Here is a 15,398-nt window from a genome sequence, read left to right as displayed (position 1 = left end):
AGTTGTGATAGTTGGATGTAACAGCCATAGAGTAGATGAAGAGTCATGAGGGTAGTTGAACTGTCACAAAGGGGAATTTCAAGGGTCACGCCACCCTTTCCTATAAATAGTCCCTCATAACTCATTATATAGGCTTTTGGTCAACCAAGATTCCAGTAAGACTATCTTGGAGAGAGCTTAGACAGTATTATAATGAGCCTTGGCTTCTTCATTGTACCGAGCTAGTACATCTCTTTGGAGGAGCAGGTGGTTGTGGCTGTAACATTCTGCTATCGGAACTAGTGGTTGGACATGGATGTATTGTATGACTGGAACTTACACTTCTTAATATAACAAGAGCCAGCATGTTTCATGCATATGTTGTATTGTACTCTATGCTATCTGGTTTACTCTAAATGATATATGTATTGGTTTTCTTACGAATGCATGTATAGCTATTTGTGTATGTATATATGAATCTTTTTGAAATGTTCTATTGGTTTAACCATCACTTTGGATTCCTTGCTAACTTGCCTTCCATGTTGTGATGTATCTTTTCTCGTGTGTTCTCTTCTTAATTATGTGCTATCATAGGTTTCCAAGGGGCGCACTCATATAAACCGCCGTGTGTTAGAACCTCTCATGCATCTTCCTTGGCTCGCCGCAGCTGTCACAACCTTCCTACCAATAGAGTTATATTACTTGCCTTTGTGTGAAATCGCAGCCATGATATTACCATATGGCCCATTGCTGGGACTCCTACACCAAAGAGTCTAAGGTCTAATTGAGACTTCTTACTAGGAGATCCCCTGACATGTTGGCGGGTCCAACACTGTCAACATTTCTGGCGCTAGAAGGAGGGCCAAATGAAAAGTTGTGTCGTCTCATCCTGTTTTGAACCTTTTCATATCTATTATGGATTCTTGCACTCTTCTCCCTCCACGTTGTTTTTCGAATCATGAAAATGTCACCATCATGAGGGAGTTCTATGATCTCTTGTCCACTTACATGTATGATGGTGAAGGTGAAGTGTCCTGGCCTGAGTTCTTAAATGAATTTCTTTCCATGGTTCATGAGGAATATGGGTGTTTTGATGAAAAGGTCAGCTTGCTTCTTGCATACACAATTTGAGAATCTCCACTTTGATGGTTGTACAACGTATCGACTGACAACGTGCAGTCACTTGAGAACTTCTGTGATCTCATTGAAGACACTTTCTATCACTTTGATCGAGACCATCTTGACCAAAAATTGTTACAACAATGGAAGGCTCTTCATGAATAGATCATGGATTTTTGGTAGCGCTTCCGTGACTTGTAGTTTCAAGCTTTGAAGAGCCACATGAAATTTTTCTATATTTGGGACCATTCGAGTATTGTGTCAAGAAATCTTCCCATCCCAAGAAGAAGTTTGAAATCAAACCTTGCTCAACATTCTTCAGTGATGGAGTTGTGAAATATTAGACGAAGATGGTCACTATCACAAGTGATCGTCTACCATCCCCTCATCAAACAATTCCACCAATGGAGAGTGACGTTGAGGATCATTCTCACACACATTTTCAGTCATGCCCTTCTTATCCTTCACAGTCTCCTTGGTTGGGGTTGGCTTCGGTCTCGACATTCTTGGTTATTTATAGACCTCTGCCAATACTTCGGCCATTTCCGGAGCAGCTACTTCTGCCTTTCTCTCCATTTCTTGTGTCGTCTCCTCTACTAGTTGTGTATTGATAACTTCTGGGGGCGCTGACATGATCTTTCGAAATAATTCCTATGTGTTTGCCGACAAAGTCGCAAATACCCCAAAAACTATCAGAAGCTTGTATTGCTCACAATCCATAGGTGCTTGAGAGCTCAACAACTGAATACTCAAAATGCCAAGTGTTTTTCACTAGGAAACTACTTGTAGATTATAGGGCATTTTGAATTCAAATCCGACCCTTACCCCAAAATCTGTCCATTAATGTCGGATTGGCGACAAATTTTCAAGGATCTAAGCCATAAATTTTGTCTTAAATGCTAACTGCCTGCTCCATTTGGCCTCACTTTTGCTGTCTTTTCATGAACAGTGACATTAACGGTCACTTTCCAGCTGACCTGCGTGATTTCTCCCTGGGTAGCGCAGCTCCCTCCGCACTGCCACGGATGCAATAACACGTCCTTGCTTCGCACCATCTTTCAATCGCGAGCTCCCCAACTTGAGCAGTGTAGTTTATAGTCCCACGCCACCTTTCAGCTGCCTAGAGCTCTAAGACTGTGCTACCTTCATTTAGTCACATGGTCGGACCGCCGATGTATGGATTCAAGCGACTACCATTCACCTTTCCTAAGAAGGGTTTTCCATTCAATTTGACTAGCTGTACCTCTCCTCCATTATAGATGTAATATAAAAATATGTGATAATAGAAATAAACCCAAGAATAACAAGATTTGAATATAGAAATGCCTCACTTTATTAATCAAACCCTTAAAGTAGGGCAACACCATACATTCACTCCTTAAGGAAGGAGAACACTCCACAAGCCATATGCCTAGTCATACAATATTCCTTGACATATCTTAATGGGGAGTCTCTAGCCTCTATATGGGCCTCATACATATAATACCATGGGTCATTACCATGGTTCCCTCAATACCATATATCTAATACAATGGGCTTACTACATTATTGCTAACTACTTGTGGTCTCTTACATGATACGGGTTAACCACTTTATTTATTACTATGGCCCATCCAATTATTACATTATTCCCTTGGGTACCTCCCTCTATACCCCATACTATCCCCATTGGGTATACTACATTCCACCCCCCTTATAAATTTTCGTCCCCAAAACATAAGAAGAACACAAATTATAAGATCTACTTGAAAGAGTAGTTCACTCATACCATGCACGTGCATCTAGCCATCCCAGAGAAAGGTGAACCCTCAATCTAGTTGGTGCCTCGCTTGCTTGAGATGGAAGTTGACCCTGAAGGCTCTTCTGTGTTGATGTGTAGTAGGTGGATCATTTCCCATCTCTATCTGTCATGAGGGGGTTGTTGTCCTTGTGGCTAATTCGTTGCCATCTTGTTGGTCGTTTTCTTACGGGGTGATGTGGGTGGTGACATGCTGAAGTTTTAACCAACGGTGTATCTTTCTTTAATTCACTACCTAATGGAGCCTGATTGGTATCTGGTACCTGTTGTGGTGCCTGTTGTCGCTTCTTATCTTCCAATACTACTTCAACCACTGAGTCCTGATCTGATGTATCAGTACCTATAACATGTTTTGCTTCAGCCTCCTTGGACACTACTTGTTTTTCTAGTACCTAGTTTGATGTTTGTGTTTGATTGTCGACCATCAAGGGCTCATCATCTGATGTGTCGGTGTCATTAGAGCTTTGTGCTTCTGGCTCCATAGTCTCTATTTGGGTCTTAATGGAAATATCCTATAATGTGATTTTCTTCTTTTTATACCAGAGCTTCATGAATTTCTTCTGCACATTAATATTGACAGCACCCAAAGATTACATCTAAGGATATTATAAAACAACATCCATTTTATCCATATCTGAAGTATAAAAATCACAATGCAACACATATCCATAGAAAGCTTCAAATCTTTATAAACTTGAACATCCTCATTATCAACCTGTGTGCTTTCAATGTGTTTTGCTAGAACTTGCAATTTTTTGCCAAATTAACATTGATAAAATTATACTTGCAGCTAGGATTTATAGACACAATGATCTTGTCCTTTTGAATCAATCCATGAACCTGTAATAAGGAAATACCAACAGAAAATAACCCTTTAGGTTTCTTGCTTTCCGTCTTTCCTGTAAAAATAAAATCTTTGCTAGGTCTTGTGGTTTCCTCCTTTCTAGTATGAGACCATTCATCCAAAAGTAGCTTTTCTATTTTGTCAGCACTACATATCTTCAAAAACTCACTGTCAAGTGATTTCCACCATATATAGGCCTCATTTTTCAAATAATACCCTATTTTGTCCTTCAAACACCTTAGATGGTCCAACTTATGATATGCTATAAAATTTTCAATAGAGACCAATCATATTTTCCTTTAAAAAACTTACTGTTATAAGCCATGAAGAGGGTTTTTAAAACAAATCGCTTACTTGGCAAAATTTTGAAATGGTCACAATTCAGTCAATATTGCTCAGGATCCCTATTATGACCTATTTTCTGAAATGGAGTAACCATTCTGCTTCTTCCCATGTGATAGAAATCCCTATCTAGGCATTGAAATTTCTGATTCACACTGCAATTGTCCTGTCATCACAAAATTTTCTGAAAAGAAAACAATGATTCTAAACTATCGAGATCTCCCTCATCTGGACTCTGATTCGACTAATTTTTTCGCAAAGAACCTAGATATGTAATTAGATTCTGCAAAGAACCCAGATCTACAATTAGATTGTGCAAATGTTGACCTAGCACATACAGATCGGATTTGCAAACTCGTTGCCCCAAAAAATGTATGCAACAGAACTGATTTTTGAATTAACGATATCTCCCTCATCTGGACTCTGATTCAGCCAATTTTTTTTTTAATTGGGTATTTTTTCACAAAAATCCCAAATTTGCAATTAGATTCTGCAAATTTTGCACCAGAACATACATATCGGATCTGTAAACTCGCCACGTAGAAAAATGTCTACAACAGAGCTAATTTTTAAATCAGCGAGGTCTCCCTCATCCGGACTCCGATTCGGCTAATTGCTTTTTTAAAATTGGGTATTTTTTCACAAAAACCTAGATCTGTAATTATATTTTTCAAATTTTGCACTAGAACATACAGATCTGATCTCTAAACTCACCACCCCAAAAAATGTCTGCAACACAGATAATTTTTAAATTAACGAGATCTCCCTCATCCCGACTCCGATTCGATCAATTTTTTTTTCAAATTGTGTGTTTTTTCGCAAGAAACCTAGATATGAAATTAGATTCTACAAATTTTGCACCAAAAGGTACATATCTGATCTGAAAACTCATCGCCCCAAAAAATGTCTGTAAAAATAATAAAAAAAAATCTCCTCTTTTCCCAAGAAAGTGCTTTGATACCACTTGCTATAGATCTAATCTGAAAATATATGATAATAGAAATAAACCCAAGAATAACAAGATCTGAATATAGAAATTCTTCACTTTATTAATCAAACCCTTAAGGTAGGGAAACACCATACATTCACTCCTTAAGGAAGGAGAACACTCCACAAGCCATGTGTCTGTTCATACAATATTCCTTGACATCCCTTAATGGGGAGTCACTACCCTTTATATAGGCCTCATACATATAATACCATGGGTCATTACCATGGTTCCCTCAATACCATCTATTTAATACAATGGGCTTATTACATTATTGCTAACTACATGTGGTCCCTTACATGATATAGGCTAACCACTTTATTTATTACTATGCCCATCCCATTATTACGTTATTCCCTTGGATACCTCCCTTTGTTCCCCATACTATCCCCTTTAGGTATACTACACCTCCATCAGTAATCTCCTTAATAACATAAGGCCCTAACCAATGCATCCTTAACTTCCCTGGAAATTGATCAAATTTACTATCATATAACAAAACCAGGTTGTTTACCTTAAAATGTGTGCAACATGATGTGTCGATCATGCCATGCCTTTTTGCGTTGCTTTTGGACTTGATGGTGAAATCCAACCAAAAATATTTCTTCCTAGGGTTCATCCAACTGTGCGAGCCTCTCCTCCAGGGCTTCGCAATCCATCATTCCTATGAGTGCTACTATGCGTAGACTAGGTACGATGTATTCCATAGGCATTACCCCTTCCACACCATAGACAAGCCGTAAAGGGGTTTGTCCAGTCAATTTCTTACATGTTGTTCGATAAGCCCACAGTCCTGCAGGTATGCATAGGTCCCAATCACTTTCCTAAGCATTGCAAACCTTGGTGAACACGTTTTCGAGCACTTTGTTGAATGCCTCCACTATCCCGTTATCCTATGGGTGACAAGCTGTGCTCTTCTGGTGGTATACCTAAAATTCATCTGTCAGTGTGTTGATCATCTCATTCAGGAAGTGCGTACCACGATCACTCGTCAAGATCTTCGGACAGCCAAATCACGTCAGTACATGCTCAAGGAGGAACTTCATGGCAGTCGTGCTCATGTAATCCTTCACCGGCTGTGCTTCTGCCCAACGAGTCAAATACTCCGTCCCAGTGATAATGTACCTTGCTCCTGTCTTTCCTTATGGCTGAATGAGTCTTACAAAATCTATTGCCCACTTTTCAAAGTATTGTAATGTCATCTACAGATTCAAAGGAATCTCATCCCTCCGCGATGGTCTATCAGTCCTTTGACACACATCGCACGCATTGCAATATGCTTCTGAGTCTTGATGAAGGGTTGGCCACCACAACCCTGCGCGTAGAATCTTTTGCGCAGTTACTCTCCCAGCATAATGGCCTTTCGCAGTGCCCCCATGAGCGTCTGTGATGATGCTTATTCTTTCGAACTCAAATACCTACCATCGTAACAGCTCATAAGTCCCCATATTGTACAGATGCCCAGTAATGACAGAGAAATCTATTGCACGCACCACTAATTCCTCCTTTTGTTGGACAGTGTATCCTTCTGGTGCAGTTCCTATTGTTAGGAAGTGTATTATATCCTTGAAATGACCATCTGCAACGCACACTGCAAATATTTGTGTGTCAGGCAATCCTTCTTTCAAGTTAGCATGTTCCTCCCCTATTTTAATGTGTGACAGATGGTCTGGTCCTACGTTCAATCGTCAAGGCTTCACAACCAATTCAAAATCATACTCCTGGAACAATAAGAGCCACCTGTAGATTCTCCCCCCAACACAGGCTTATTGACCAGGTACTTCAGCGTGGAGTGATCTGTATATATCTTAAAATGGCCTCTCAGCAAGTAGTGCTTATACTTCTAGAGTGCATACACCATAGCTAGCCCTTTGCGCTTGGTGGTCGAATAATTCTTCTTTGCTTTGGATAATCATCATCTTGCAAATGCGATAGGATGGTCCAAGTCTTCTCCACCAGCCTGTGTTAGTATTTCTCTCAGTGTTATACATGATGCATAGACATGTACATGAAACTCTTTCTTCCAGTACGGGAAGACTAGAATCAATGCGATAACCATCTTTTCTTTCAATATATCCAAGCTCTTCTTAGAGTCATCGTTCCAGCAGAACGTGACGTCCTTCTTCAAAAATTTCTCCATAGGTGCAGTGATCTGGGCATAGCCTTTGATAAACTTTCTATAATATCTCGTATGTCCCAGAGTAGCACGCAGTTGTTTCACACTCCTCAGCGCTTCCAAGTTCTATATCACCGCGATCTTCACGGGGTCTACCATCAGCCCCTGTCTGCAAACCACATGCCCCAACGCGTTTCCAAAAGGAACACAAAACATACACTTCTTGAGATTGAGTGCGATCCGGTATCTTCGACAGGTATCCAGCATCAGACGCAAGCTTGCTACATGGCACCTAAGCAGCCCAAACACACTCCAGTCATCAAAATATACCTCCAGGAACATATGAATAAATTCCTTAAATGGTGCAACAACCATGTGTGAGAAGATCGCAGGCGCATTCTTCAATCCAAAGAGAATTACAGTGTACTGAAAACAACCCCACTCAGTCACGAAGGTTGTCTTTCTCCTATCCTCCGACGCGATTTTGATTTGGTGGTACCCAGACAACTCATTAGTGAAGGAATATGCTTCCTGGCCACCTACATTGTCCAAAACTTCATGAGTGAATGGAATCGGGAAAGGATCATGCACACAAGCGTCATTCAATTTTTTGAGATTCACGCATATCCTTATCTCATCCTTTTACTTCTTCTCTTGCACCACCATTGGGCTTACCCAGTCATATTCTTCCACAGGATCGAAGATTCCTTCCACGAGCATATTTTCTAGCTCTAATCGGACCTTCTCCTAATATTTTGGATTGAGACAATAAGTCCTTTGCTTAACTGGCTTCACGTTAGGCTTCAACGTGATCTTCATCATTCCTAGGTCCCCGATTATCCCTTTCAGATCTGTAAACTTGGTAGGGAATAAATCCTTGTATCACAAAAGCAATTCAGTGACCTTATCCACCGTCACATCGTCCCAGTACTTTCCAATCTTCTATAACTTGGGTTCTACCTCAGTACCAATGTTTACTTGTTTCGTTTTCAGTGGCACGATTATATCAGGTTTCTCAATCTGCAGTACTTGAACCTCGTGGTGACCTTCTATTTCTAGAATGTTAATCTTCTGCGGAACCTTGTCCTCTTCTTCAGTAGTTACATTATAAGATTCTAGTGCATGACTCAGCTGAGTAGCCTACTCAGGCTGAATCAGGTCTAAAGGATCATGAGGTATCCTAAAGATTGCTACTTTTGTCTCTTGTAGCGCTTCATCAAGACTATCAAACCCATCCTCGGATCTGAATGTCATCATGAATCCTTTGCGTGGGATATACCATTCACCTGTCCCATGGTGGAGCTCTTTTTTATGTACTAGTTCATCGGAACCACATCTAGGGTATGATATAACGAGTTCACCCACTCAGGTTGGGGATTTTCTCCATAAGCCTGGGTCCATTTGGCCAAATTCACACATAGATCATCCTACCCATCATACTTGTCTGTCATTCGCATCTTAGTCTCCCCGAAGTGAGTTCTCATCATTCTCCTACATTCGCACCAATCATTAAGCTTCCCTTATGTGTACCCCACCATTTTGTAGGTGTAGCATGCAGTGCCCGTTCCAACACCTGGAAGCGTTTCTTTTCTAGTACCTCCCTTTCAAATGCATCCAAAAATATATTGACCTCATTCAAAACATCATAAGTAGGCCAATTTCTTACCTCTGAGGAAACATAGTGCAATAATCGGGTCATCATGTTGCAATTCAGCGTAGTTACTTCATGTAACCGATTCTGCCATCGTTCTATTTCTTCATCGGAGTCCGAAGTGTAGGAACTCTCATGATCCCATGTAATCCATCCATCCGTGGTGGGATTCACCCAATCTTGGTCTCGTGATGTTATCTTATAAATATAGTCCTTATAGTCATCAATTTCATAATCGCGGGCTGGTTCCGTATAGTGTGATCCTTCAGCAAGATCGAGGGGTACTACTATGTGTAGCGATTTCTTCTAAGACATCATCTTTCGATTCTTCAGATTGATTATCCCGTTCATATCAGTGGCCCAGTCAATTCTGAGGGATGCAGGATAGGGATTGTTGTCATCCACTATCTCTATTACTTCAAAGTCAGCTAGCGTGCTCACTCCCTCAATATCCATAGTCACCCCTTGTAACTTCCCCATGGGGATGATATTCTGCTGATTCACCATCCTTAGTTGAATCAGAGACCATTATAGCACAAGTCTCCCCATTCACTCTTAAGTCTGCTTCGATAGGACGTTCGCGTTTGACCTGAGGTCCAAAATTACCTGATCCATTTCATACTCTCCTATCTGTGCGAACAGTCTAATCTCCCGTCCCGTCTTTTTTTTATGCTTGATAATCTTTCATACTACATGCGACTCACTTGGCATGGTTCCAACGCATCTATTAATGAGTTCTTGTAACCCTTTCATAGCCTTACTATTGTGCAGTAACTTCATACAGGTCTCTAGGAAGGTTGTGAGCATAGAGGGTCCATCTCCTACTCAGGGTTATCCTTGCTTCATGAGGTGGAGGCTTCAGCAAAGCTCTTCTTAGCTTCCATGAAGGTTTTGCATGTGTGCTCCAAATCAAACTCACCCTCCTTCACTGGAGCTTTGCGAACTCATGTACTATCTTCTCATTGTTTTGCCTTGTCATCTCTTGTCGCGATTCCACTTCTGAGCACTATATTTACATTTGGATCCTCTTCACATGGCTCAGACCTCATCATCTATAGGTTTTGAGTCGGCAGAGGTGGTAGCGCCCCTTTTTCACGTATCCTAGCTATCGGCATAGGACAGTCTTCTATTTCATCATCAAAAATCGTGCAATACTTGCAGGATGGACACGTTGGATTAGTGGAACCACGGGCATAGTGTCATGGTCCTATGTAATTGTAGCAAATCAACTGTTATCGACCTCTACTAGGACCTCCTCCGCCTCAGCCTCTTCCATGCCCCTATAATATTTCCAATGCCATCCCTGCGCTCCAGTCAAGGGGCCGTGTTTAAGCCTGAACCCTACAGGTGGGAGTTCTATCCATCATTAGTTCATAGCTCCTGCAGGTACGCTCATCATGCCCTAGAGACCTACAGAGTTGCAGAACATTTGTTGCGGTGCCTACACAAACTTCTGTAGCAAGTGACAGTTACCTGTGGCATGTTTTCCAACTACCTGACAAATAGCACACCATAATGCAGGCTGCGCACTAGATCGTGCTTGAGCTTCTGGCCTTAAAGGCATTGGTCCTCCTCCTGCAATATAGTTTGCAAAGACTGGACAATGGTCTTTGTCATGACCCCGACTCTTGCATTTCAACCACCATACCACATCGTGCATCTCTGGTCGAACTGTCCTATCGTGCTTTAGACTTTGCATCTCAAGGTATAGGTTCTTCAGCTACACATGGATCTACTAAACTCCTAGATTTGGATCTTGCATTGGGGTTTCATGTAGCCTGAGTTGTTATCTTCTACTGCAGCAATGCACTACTTAAGTGTGGTAGTAGTGAAGCTACAAACCACTCGCGATGATGTCCATCTGTCAAATTCATGTTGGCTTCACGGATTGTACATTTCAACCTCTAATCTAGTTCCCAAGGCATCTTGCCTGGTTGCATCGTGATCTTTTTGAATCCCACAATTAATTGTGCCTCAGATTTAGGCCTACTAAAATATTTATTCAGTGCTCCTTGGATGTCTGCTACTCCAGCATTCGGGTTATCATTACTGTATTTAATATACCAGGTCAGCATGTGATCTTGCAGAGCACTAACTAGTGTCACCTTCTTTATATGATCATCTGTAACACCTTCAACTTCCCATACAGCCCTCACAATGAACAAAAATTTGTCTGGGTCATCATTTCCCAAGCCTTTGGACAAAGGCAGCCTCTCTGTATTTTCCATACTGAACTGCGGTGGAGGTGGAGGTGGTCCGGGTGAAGTTGGAGGTGGTATTTGCGGGAATCCTTGTCTTAATAACTGAATAAAACATCATGGAGAAACCTTCGCTATTTCTTTGTTGTCACCCCGCAGAGGAGAAATCAATGGACTATACTTCAGACCCCTTTTTCCTTTGTTCCTGTAAGTTTTTCCGCTTCGTGTAGTCTTGAACATCAAGGTAGCTGCATAACCCATTTTTCGCACAATATCATTTTAATCCAGGTATTCAAAGATTTTACGTACTTACCTCGCGGTCCTTTGAAAAAGCATCGCTCTGCCTCGCTGTAGCTAACTAAGGTATTGACCATGAATTCAGTAAAAAAATCCTCTTATGATGCAATCAAGCCAATGATTGACATCGTAGGTCACCTTATCCTCTGATGCTTCCAACCTTCATACTAGCTCTGGGGTCCCCACAATAGGACCATCAAGTTTCCACCTTCACTGGTTATCTGCTAGCTTTTCGATCCACTCGTATAGCTCAATAGGCAGGGAGCAAAAAAATATCTCGTGGATCTCTATATATAGGTATATGTCCAACCCTTGTTGCTTTGTGATTCGTGGGTTCCTGTTCTCCTGTGCCACGAATTCATGAATCTTTCTATCCAACTAGTCTCTAATCTCCTTCTTAGTTGGATTCCAGTGATACGACATCACACATCTCTTATGCAGATTCTAGTACCGACAACGGAACCATTTTTTTGCTTGAGGGGGCCTTACCCAAGTTAACCATTAATTAGCCAAACAAATCCCTACACTACTGGCCCTTTCAACATCAACCCACACAGTGTGTGCTGAAGTCTCACTTGACACAGTATGGGGGGATGTTGGAAGCATGTTTCTGCACCCTGAGATGGTTGTGATGTCATTTGATTCCTTCTGCCCCTGCGTTCACCCAGGTCGCTTCGCTCTAGGGCTCACAAGACAAACCCTTTATTCCAGCCGTCAATACCTTCACAAAAGTATACGATCGACCTTCACGCAGCCCTAGCCTGCTTCTCACGTACTTTAGTGCTACTAGAGCAGCATTCCATACAAGTTCCCTGATTAATCTAACTGACTAGCTTATCTTATCAAACAGTTATATTTAACACTGCATAATAAGATATTTGTAAATGCATCCAATAGTTAATGTAATTGCGGTCTTTCACACATCATATAAGCACAATAAAGGAAATTCATACATAAAATATCCAGATGTATCAATATAACAAAGACAAAGAAATTGCACAATATCTCTCTTTATTAATATCTTCCAAGTGTTTCCAGACTTTGTCCACCTTGCACACACAACTGCAGGGGTCTGCGCACTCAGCTGCAGACTTCTACTACACTCAGCTGGAGAGCCTCTACCTACGATATGACCCAAGACTTAGACTTCTTCTTGAGAGCTATCACTTTATTACATGATTTGCCATTGTGTGTCTCTTTAAACTAAGTAGAGCTTAGCTATTTTTGTATAATCCCATGGTCCGCGGACCATGAGTAGGTCTCTTACAGCCGACTTTACTTTACAAACTAAGGGCGGACTACCCTTTTTGAACCATAATGCCTTCATGCTCCGTGACCACAAAATGCGGAGTTTTTACAATTATATTACAAAAATTGACTTAAACATGGGCTTTTAGCCCCAAAACTACCCTTGGGGGATCCGGCTCCGAACATCAAGCATGAGATAAATTCTACATGCATAGGTAAATTAGTTTATGTTTGATAGATATATGATAAGTGATGTGAATCCTATGTTGTAAATTATGTAAAAATGTTAAAGGAATTTTTTTAGAAATATCATCCAATAGTAGAAAAAGTATATAAGCTTATGTAAGACTATATATAGCTCTTTGGATCTGATAGTTGTGGAGAATTAAAAACTATAAGTCATTCATATATATATATATATATATATATATATATATATATATATATATATATGTAATTGAAGTGTTATGCAACCAACTCAAGAAAAGATAGAAAATATAGATCAACGCCTTAGAATTCAACCTCTTCAAGGGGGCAAACTCCTTTACATTACATAAATGAACAATTCTTGGATGATACAAATGAGAAAACCTCCTTTCTATATATAGGAGTCTAAGGAGTCACAATATAATCCAGCCGACCTAACAATAATAATATAAAGCCACAAAAATAACAATAGAGGAATTCTATGGGGCACAGAAATAACAACATGGGGGTAATAGGGGCACAACAATATAAATAAGGGGTATAACTACAATAGTAATGGGGTAATCACTAGTATTATAGGGACCCAACATGCCCCTCTCCTTCAAAAAAGTGTTGTCCTCAACACTTGAGTAGTTCTGGATGCTTCTGCATAAAATTCTCATCCTCCCATGTGGAATCTTCAGCGGATAAGTTCTTCCACTTGATAAGATACTCTGAAATTGATCGATTTCGTTGTTGTCGAGTTCTTATTTCTATGACTGCTTCTGGTTCCAATATAATTTTTCCTTCCTCGTCAAGTTCTGGCAATATTGTTTGAACTGGGAGTTTGTCGCCTATAACCTTCTTTAAACATGAAACATGGAAAACTGGGTGCAATCGAGAAGCTGCAGGAAGCTCCAATTTGTATGCCATAGTACCAATCTTTTGCAACACCTTGTACGAACCATAATACTTTGGTGATAATTTATTATCCTTCTTGGCTTGCTTTAGGGACATTTTCTTATATGGTTGTAGCCGTAGGAATACCCAATCACCTACATCAAAACTTCTTTCACTGCGATGTTGATCTGCCTGTTGTTTCATTCTATTTTGTGCCAACACGAGGTTATCCTTTAAGAGTTGGAGGACTTGTTGTTGATGTTCGATGTGATGTTCCACTGCCTGAACCTTAGAATTTTCTCTTAAATATGATGTGATGGATGGTGGTTGATACCCATAAAGTGCCATAAATGGGGTCATTTTTGTTGCTGTATGGAAGGAAGTGTTATACCACCATTCAGCCAGAGGCAACCATTTGACCCATTGTGTCTGTTTATCAGATACAAAGCAACGAAGATATCCTTCCAAACATTTGTTTACTATCTCAGTTTGCCCATCAGATTGAGGATGATAAGATGAGCTATGAGCTAATTGAGTACCAAGACAAGAAAATAATTTTGTCCAAAAATTTCCAGTGAAAATGGGATCTCTGTCACTTACAATAATCTTTGGGTTTCCATGTAGCTTTTGAATTGTTTCCATAAATGCAGTAGAAACTGTACTGGCTTTAAATGGATATGATAATGCACAAAAGTGTGCATACTTGGTAAGTCTGTCAACTACCACCATGATGACACTCTTTCCCTCAGACTTGGGTAAACCTGTGATAAAATCCATTGAAACCTCTTCCCAACGTTGGCTTGGAATGGATAAAGGTTGTAATAGACCCGGTGTCTTAATTGTTTCAACTTTATTTTGTTGGCAAACCAAACATTCCGCCACAAACTTTTGAATATCTGATTTAAGGCCATCCCAAAAAAATTCCTTCTTAACCCTGTGGTAAGTTTTTAAAAATTCTAAGTGCCCTCCTAAGGGAGAAGTGTGTAATTCCATAAGAATCTTTTGTTTTAGCTGGGAATTCTTACAGAGGTATAAGCGATCTTTGTACCATAATGAATCATTTTGCCAGCTAAATGTATCAGGCGTATTGGAATCTTGTTGTAGCTTTCGAATAAGTGCCCAAACTTCTTCATCATTCTTCCATTCCTCCCTTGCTTCGTTTATCCAATCTGGTTGGATAATAGAAATGGCGCAAAACAATGCTTCCACATCCTCATCCTTTCTTGAGAGTGCATCTGCCACCACATTTTGCTTCCCTTTTTTGTAGATGATTTCAAATTCATAACCCAACATCTTTGTGACCCACTTTTGTTGCTCTTCAAAGGATAATCTTTGTTCTAAAAAGTATTTAAGGCTATCATGATCCGTTTTTACCTTGAAGTGTCTTCCTATTAGGTAGGGTCACCATTTCTTAAGTGCATGGAGTATTGCCAACATTTCCTTCTCATAAATAGCTTTGCTTAAAAACTTTCCTTGACTGGACGACTTTCAAAAGCAATGGGTCTTTCATCTTGCATTAGAACAGCACCAATTACATTTCCTGAAGCATCACATTCCACAATAAAGGTTTTTGTGAAGTCTGGTGTAGCTAAGACCGGTGCTTGGTACATTGCCTCTTTAAGATGTTCAAAGGCCTTTGTTGCTTCCGGAGTCCATGAAAATGCATCTTTCTTCAATAATGTTGTTAGAGGTGCTGCTATTCTCCCATAATTCTTAACAAACTTGTGATAAT

This window comes from Pinus tabuliformis, chromosome J (genome assembly GCF_031772625.1).
Source record: "Pinus tabuliformis cultivar Carrire ecotype Pingquan chromosome J, CPIR1, whole genome shotgun sequence".
NCBI lineage: Eukaryota > Viridiplantae > Streptophyta > Pinopsida > Pinales > Pinaceae > Pinus > Pinus tabuliformis.
This window is presented reverse-complemented; position numbering follows the sequence as displayed.